The following is a 9,123-nucleotide window of genomic DNA, read 5'->3' as shown; positions in this document are numbered from 1 at the left end:
TCTAAATCTGTTCTTCCTCCGAGAGAGCGGTACGCTCCCATCCTGCGCTTAGCTGAACCTCCTCCTACTGCTCTGTCCTATGACGAACAATTCCCCTCACAATTAGTTTTCATTGAATGCTATTGATTTTGTTCCCATTCAATTCCACACACTGAAGAGAAGCACATGAATGTTGGTAGTCATTAGAGCAGGTCTTTGAGTCTCTCCAATACTCATTATGTCTGCCTCATAGCACTTCTTCCCTCAGAGAGGACAACACCAGGATGACTGCACTATGCCCCAGTCCATCAGGAGACTTTGTCTCAAATGGTACCCTATTCCCTATGTAGTGAACTACTGCTGACCAGAGCCCACCTGGCACTACTTCTGACCAAGGCCCACAAGGCACGACTTCTGACCAGGCCCATAGGGCACTACTTCTGACCAGGGCACATAGGGCACTACTTCTGACCAGGGCCCATAGGACACTACTTCTGACCAGGGCACATAGGGCACTACTTCTGACCAGGGCCCATAGGGCACTACTTCTGACCAGGGCCCATAGGGCACTTCAAAGGGAATAGGCTGCTATTTGGAACGCAACCTAGAATGACTCCATGCATCAGTGCCTGCCTGACAACCTCCCTGCCTGACTGGCAGTCTGACTGTCTGCACAACTGCCTGCCTCCCAAACTGCCTGTCTGGCTGCCTGGCTGAATGACTACCTGTGAGCCTGACTGACTACCTACCTACCAGCCTGGCTGCCTGCCTAACTGCCTGCCTCCCAAACTGCCTGGATGCCTGCCTGCCTGCTTAACTAGATGCCTGACTGACTGCCTAACTGTGCCTGCCTGCCTGACTACCTGCCTGCCTGATTGACTACCTGCCTGCCTGACTGCCTGCCTGCCTAACGGCCTGCCTGCCTGATTGACTACCTGCCTGCCTGGCTGTCTGACTGCTTGTCTGCCTGACTGCCTGCCTGCCTGTCTGTCTGTCTGTCTGTCTGTCTGTCTGTCTGTCTGCCTGCCTGCCTGCCTGACTGCCTGTCTGCCTGACTGTCTGCCTATCTAGATGCCTGACTGCCTGCCTAACTGCTTGCCTGCCTAACTGACTGCCTGCCTGGCTGGCAACCTACCTGCCTGAAAATACAGCTAATGTGTTGTTGTCTCCCCTCCACTGTATGGGTAGGGGTTTGATATGTATACCTCTGTAACAGTATACAAGTGTAGGCATGTTGTCCCCTCAAGTCCATGTGCGTTCACACAGTGGGATGCAGAGTGGATTATTTGAGTTCACTGTTCTGTTTACTGTTTACTATGTCTCCTAAAGAGATATAACATGGGTTATGTACAGATAAGATTTACACAGACACATTGGACAGATTAACATGACCTTGTGGTGGGGGAGGTAACTAACTGACCAGACTATCATGACCTTGTGGTGGGGGAGGTAACTAACTGACCAGACTATCAGAACCTTGTGGAGGGGGAGGTAACTAACTGACCAGACTATCAGAACCTTGTGGTGGGGGAGGTAACTAACTGACCAGACTATCAGAACGTGGTGGGGGAGGTAACTAACTGACCAGACTATCAGAACCTTGTGGTGGGGGAGGTAACTAACTGACCAGGCTATCATGACCTTGTGGTGGGGGAGGTAACTAACTGACCAGACTATCATGACCTTGTGGTGGGGGAGGTAACTAACTGACCAGACTATCAGAACCTTGTGGCGTACCAGGAAGATTGCAATGCTGTGAACCAGGAGGTTGTGAGTTCAAATCCTAGGTGAGAATATGTTGAATATGAATTAGAGTATAAATTAACATGCACAATGTAATCATTTATGTCAACATGTGTGAAATATGTACGTGGAAAACATTGTACGTGGAAAACATTGTATGTAAAAGGCTAGTTCCACAGCCATCAAAAAAATATCTAGTTGAACGAACATATGAGAGTGCAAAGAACCTTTGCGTGACCCTGGGCAACACCCTGTCGTTCTCTGCAAAGATCAAAGCAGTGACCCGCTCCTGCAGGTTAATTCTCTGCGACATCCGTAGAGTATGACCCTACTTCACACAGGAAGCGGCGCAGGTCCTAATCCAGGCACTTGTCCTCTCTCGTCTGGACTATTGCAACTCGCTGCTGGCTGGACAGGCCGCTTGTGAAGTGAAACCCCTGCAACTTATCCAGAACGCTCCAGCCCGCCTGGTTTTAAACCTTCCAAAGTACTCCCATGTCCCCCTGCTCCTCCGCACACTCCACTGGCTCCCAGCCAAGTTAAGACAGTTCAGATACTTCAACCACCACCCAGTCAGAACCCACCCAGCCAAGTTAAGACAGCTCAGATACTTCAACCACCACCCAGTCAGAATCCACCCAGCCAAGTTAAGACAGCTCAGATACTTCAACCACCACCCAGTCAGAACCCACCCAGCCAAGTTAAGACAGCTCAGATACTTCAACCACCACACAGTCAGAACCCACCCAGTCAGAACCCACCCAGCCAAGTTAAGACAGCTCAGATACTTCAACCACCACCCAGTCAGAACCCACCCAGCCAAGTTAAGACAGTTCAGATACTTCAACCACCACTCAGTCAGAACCCACCCAGCCAAGTTAAGACAGCTCAGATACTTCAATCACCACACAGTCAGAACCCACCCAGCCAAGTTAAGACAGCTCAGATACTTCAACCACCACCCAGTCAGAATCCACCCAGCCAAGTTAAGACAGTTCAGATACTTCAACCACCACCCAGTCAGAACCCACCCAGCCAAGTTAAGACAGCTCAGATACTTCAACCACCACCCAGTCAGAATCCACCCAGCCAAGTTAAGACAGTTCAGATACTTCAACCACCACCCAGTCAGAACCCACCCAGCCAAGGTAAGACAGCTCAGATACTTCAACCACCACACAGTCAGAACCCATCCAGCCAAGTTATGACAGTTCAGATACTTCAACCACCACCCAGTCAGAACCCACCCAGCCAAGTTAAGACAGTTCAGATACTTCAACCACCACCCAGTCAGAACCCACCCAGCCAAGTTAAGACAGCTCAGATACTTCAACCGCCACCCAGTCAAAACCCACCCAGTCAGAACCCACCCAGCCAAGTTAAGACAGCTCAGATACTTCAACCATCACCCAGTCAGAACCCACCCAGTCAGAACCCACCGAGCCAAGTTAAGACAGCTCAGATACTTCAACCACCACCCAGTCAGAACCCACCCAGTCAGAACCCACCCAGCCAAGTTAAGACAGTTCAGATACTTCAACCATCACCCAGTCAGAACCCACCCAGTCAGAACCCACCCAGCCAAGTTAAGACAGCTCAGATACTTCAACCACCACCCAGTCAGAACCCACCCAGTCAGAACCCACCCAGCCAAGTTAAGACAGGTCATATACTTCAACCACCACCCAGTCAGAACCCACCCAGCCAAGGTAAGACAGCTCAGATACTTCAACCACCACACAGTCAGAACCCACCCAGCCAAGTTAAGACAGTTCAGATACTTCAACCATTACCCAGTCAGAACCCACCCAGTCAGAACCCACCCAGCCAAGTTAAGACAGCTCAGATACTTCAACCACCACCCAGTCAGAACCCACCCAGCCAAGTTAAGACAGCTCATATACTTCAACCACCACCCAGTCAGAACCCACCCAGCCAAGTTAAGACAGTTCAGATACTTCAACCACAACACAGTCAGAACCCACCCAGTCAGAACCCACTTAGCCAAGTTAATAACCTCCTCGCCAGGATAGGGTCACAGCATTACCCCCTAAATAACTTGCCATGTCATCTTAAGAACGCTGAACAGGAGAAGTCAGTGCTCTGTCTGTCTGTTTGTCACCGATCTCTCTCTTTCTCTCCCTCTCTCTACAGTTAAGTCCATCTCTTCATAATCCTCACACTGGTTATTTGAACTAAAGAAGTTGACAATAAAAGGGCATCAAAGCAGTCTGACACTCATGTGTGATTGTGTAGATGTGCAGGGAGCGTGGAGACAGAGAGAGAAACAGAGTGACGGTGCTCTGCAGACTCACTGTCATTCACTGTAACAGATAATGAACCAGAGCTCAGGTCTAAAAACATCCACTGGGATGGAGGGATCTAGCTGTGTGTTGGTTTCCACAGGTCATGGAAATAAGACTTTAGGAGAGGAGAGGAGCTACTGATGGGCTAGATGCCAAAACAGGGAGGAGATGCAGTCAGCCAACCAGTCAGCCAGTCAGCTAACCAGCCAGTCAGCCAACCAACCAACCAGCCAGCCAGCCAGCCAGCCAGCCAGCCAGTCAGCCAACCAACAAACCAACCAGCCAGTCAGCCAACCAGCCAGTCAACCAGCCAGCCAGTCAACCAGCCAGTCAGCCAGCAGTCAACCAGCCAGTCAGTCAACCAGTCAGTCAACCAGCCAGCCAGCCAGTCAGCCAAACAGCCAGCCAGCCAGCCAGCCAGTGAACCAGCCAGTCAGTCAACCAGCCAGTCAGCCAACCAGTCAACCAGCCAGTCAGTCAGCCAGCCAGCCAGTCAGCCAGCCAGCCAGCCAGCCAGTCAGCCAGTCAGGCAGCAGGGCCTATGAGCTGAGGGGAGACCTGCTACTTGTTTTTTTCACAATCATCCATTCACAATGTGTAAATTGACTCAGTGATCTCCTGGCTTTTGGACATGCTAGCCAAACTTAACACACCTCCAACACAATGACAACCATGCCCAGATTAGACAGTTGAGTTGGTAGTGCCACATGTTCCCCTGCATGGCTCCCGCTCCTCCCCTCCTCCCCCTATCCCCTTCTCAGACAGTCAGGGTCTGCTGCTCCTCTTCTGCCCTTATTTCTACCACTCAGTGGGTTACTAGTGGGTATCCATGTGTTGAGTTAGCTGGTCCCAGCCCCAGTCCCAGTCTAATAGCCTCTCCATAGTGTATCTACAATAGCTTCACTGAAAGAAACACAACATCATTTGTTTTTCTACCACATCAATGATTAATGATCAATAATTGACATCACTGATAATGGCACCACTGTCGATCAATAACTGTAACTAGTAATCATTATAAACACATTTTCTGCTGTTTTGGCTCTGTACTCCAGCACGTTGGAATTTAAATTATACACTGACTATGAGGTTAAAGTGCAGAATGACAGTTTTAATTTGAGGTTACAGTATTTTCATCCATGTCAGGTGACCCATTTAGAGATTAAATGGTAAATAATGTTTTTTTTCTTCATTTTGGAGTCACTTTTATTGTATATAAGAATATAATATGTTTCTAAACACCTCTAAATATCATGCCCCTCCTCCCCAAAAAGTATAACCTCCCCTGGTACTGTAGTGGTGACAGGTTAGCATGACTTGGGGCGTACTTGTGCTTCTCGTACTTCTGTAACTTTCTCACTCATCAATGTTCACGATTCGTTCAGGACTCTCCGTAGTCATGGTAACAATCCCTTTAAAGAAGAGGTGTTTAGAAACATTCTATTTTGATTTACTGTAAAGTGACTTCAAAATGGCACAACATTTGAAGAGTCAGTCACAAGCTTGTTGCAGTCATTGTGTGATATGAATATGGGAACAAATTCTTCATTTCTGACTATTTCAATACAAATATAAGTGAATTTGTCCCAATACTTTTGGTGCTCTAAAATGGGGGGACTATGTACAAAGTGCAGTCATTTCTAAAAAGTTCATCTGATTGTATCCATGCTCTCCTGCTAAACATCTAGACCTAGTATTATCCATGCTCTCCTACTAAACATCTAGACCTAGTATTATTCATGCTCTCCTGCTAAACATCTAGACCTAGTATTATCCATGCTCTCCTACTAAACATCTAGACCTAGTATTATTCATGCTCTCCTGCTAAACATCTAGACCTAGTATTATCCATGCTCTCCTACTAAACATCTAGACCTAGTATTATTCATGCTCTCCTGCTAAACATCTAGACCTAGTATTATCCATGCTCTCCTACTAAACATCTAGACCTAGTATTATTCATGCTCTCCTACAAACATCTATACCTAGTATTATCCATGCTCTCCTACTAAACATCTTGACCTAGTATTATTCATGCTCTCCTACAAATAGCTGTGACTTCACTTTCTATATACGTAGCTGGACAATAGGCTTTTGTCCTATTCTTGTTTAGTCATTTTTAGTCATTTGTATTCTTCAGTACTTACCCCTGGTACAGGTATTCTTCAGTACTCACCCTAGTACAGGTATTATTCAGTACTTACCCCTGGTACAGGTATTCTTCAGTACTTACCACTAGATACTCTTCAGTACTTACCCCTGGTACAGGTCTTCTTCAGTACTTACCACTAGATACTCTTCAGTACTTAACCCTGGTACAGGTATTATTCAGTACTTACCCCTGGTACAGGTATTATTCAGTACTTACCACTAGATACTCTTCAGGACTCACCCTTGTACATGTATTCTTCAGTACTTACCCCTGGTACAGGTATTCTTCAGTACTCACCCTGGTACAGGTATTATTCAGTACTTACCCCTGGTACAGGTATTCTTCAGTACTTACCGTTGGAACAGGTATTCTTCAGTAATTACCCCTGGTACAGGTATTATTCAGTACTCACTCTGGTACAGATATTATTCAGTACTTACCCCTGGTACAGGTATTCTTCAGTACTTACCGTTGGAACAGGTATTCTTCAGTACCTACCCCTGGTACAGGTATTATTCAGTACTTACCACTAGATACTCTTCAGGACTCAACCTTGTACATGTATTCTTCAGTACTTACCCCTGGTACAGGTATTCTTCAGTACTCACCCTGGTACAGGTATTATTCAGTACTTACCCCTGGTACAGGTATTCTTCAGTACTTACCGTTGGAACAGGTATTCTTCAGTACCTACCCCTGGTACAGGTATTATTCAGTACTTACCACTAGATACTCTTCAGGACTCACCCTTGTACATGTATTCTTCAGTACTTACCCCTGGTACAGGTATTCTTCAGTACTCACCCTGGTATAGGTATTCTTCAGTACTTACCCATGGTACAGGTATTCTTCAGTACTTACCCTGGTACAGGTATTCGTCAGTACCTACCCCTGGTACAGGTATTCTTCAGTACTTACCACTAGATATTATTCAGTACTCACCCTGGTATAGGTATTCTTCAGTACTTACCCCTGGTACAGGTATTCTTCAGTACTCACCCTGGTACAGGTATTCTTCAGTACTTACCCTGGTACAGGTATTATTCAGTACTCACCCTGGTACAGGTATTCTTCAGTACTTACCACTAGTTACTCTTCAGTTCTTACCCCTGGTACAGGTATTCTTCAGTACTTACCCCTGGCACAGGTATTCTTCAGTACTCACCCTGGTACAGGTATTATTCAGTACTTACCCATTGTACAGGTATTATTCAGTACTTACCACTAGATACTCTTCAGTACTCAACCTGGTACATGCATTCTTCATTACTCTCCCTGGTACAGGTATTCTTCAGTACTTACCCTGGTACAGGTATTATTCAGTACTCACCCTGGTACAGGTATTCTTCAGTACTTACCACTAGATACTCTTCAGTTCTTACCCCTGGTACAGGTATTCTTCAGTACTTACCCCTGGTACAGGTATTCTTCAGTACTCACCCCTGGTACAGGTATTCTTCAGTACTCACCCTGGTACAGGTATTATTCAGTACTTACCCATTGTACAGGTATTATTCAGTACTTACCACTAGATACTCTTCAGTACTCAACCTGGTACATGTATTCTTCAGTACTCACCCTGGTACAGGTATTATTCAGCACTCACCCTGGTACAGGTATTCTTCAGTACTTACCGTTGGAACAGGTATTCTTCAGTACCTACCCCTGGTACAGGTATTATTCAGTACTTACCACTAGATACTCTTCAGGACTCAACCTTGTACATGTATTCTTCAGTACTTACCCCTGGTACAGGTATTCTTCAGTACTCACCCTGGTACAGGTATTATTCAGTACTTACCCCTGGTACAGGTATTCTTCAGTACTTACCGTTGGAACAGGTATTCTTCAGTACCTACCCCTGGTACAGGTATTATTCAGTACTTACCACTAGATACTCTTCAGTTCTTACCCCTGGTACAGGTATTCTTCAGTACTTACCCCTGGTACAGGTATTCTTCAGTACTCACCCCTGGTACAGGTATTCTTCAGTACTCACCCTGGTACAGGTATTATTCAGTACTTACCCATTGTACAGGTATTATTCAGTACTTACCACTAGATACTCTTCAGTACTCAACCTGGTACATGTATTCTTCAGTACTCACCCTGGTACAGGTATTATTCAGCACTCACCCTGGTACAGGTATTATTCAGTACTTACCCCTGGTACAGGTATTATTCAGTACTTACCACTAGATACTCTTCAGTACTCACCCTGGTACATGTATTATTCAGAACCTACCCCTGGTACATGTATTCTACAGTACTTACCACTAGATACTCTTCAGTACTCACCCTGGTACAGGTATTATTCAGTACCTACCCCTGGTACAGGTATTCTTCAGTACTTACCACTAGATACTCTTCAGTACTCACCCTGGTACAGGTATTCTTCAGTACTTACCACTAGATACTCTTCAGTACTCACCCTGGTACAGGTATTCTTCAGTACTTACCACTAGATACTCTTCAGTTCTTACCCCTTGTACAGGTATTATTCAGTACTCACCCCTGGTACAGGTATTCTTCAGTACTTACCCCTGGTACATGTATTATTCAGTACTTACCCCTGGTACAGGTATTATTCAGTACCTACCCCTGGTACAGGTATTCTTCAGTACTTACCACTAGATACTCTTCAGTACTCACCCTGGTACAGATATTCTTCAGTACTTACCACTAGATACTCTTCAGTTCTTACCCCTGGTACAGGTATTCTTCAGTACTTACCCCTGGTACATGTATTATTCAGTACTTACCCCTGGTACAGGTATTAATCAGTACTCACCCCTGGTACAGGTATTATTCAGTACCTACCCCTGGTACAGGTATTCTTCAGTACTTACCACTAGATACTCTTCAGTACTCACCCTGGTACAGGTATTCTTCAGTACTTACCACTAGATACTCTACAGTTCTTACCCCTGGTACAGGTATTAT

This window comes from Oncorhynchus clarkii, unplaced genomic scaffold (genome assembly GCF_045791955.1).
Source record: "Oncorhynchus clarkii lewisi isolate Uvic-CL-2024 unplaced genomic scaffold, UVic_Ocla_1.0 unplaced_contig_9792_pilon_pilon, whole genome shotgun sequence".
NCBI classification, from domain to species: Eukaryota; Metazoa; Chordata; class Actinopteri; order Salmoniformes; family Salmonidae; genus Oncorhynchus; species Oncorhynchus clarkii.
This window is presented reverse-complemented; position numbering follows the sequence as displayed.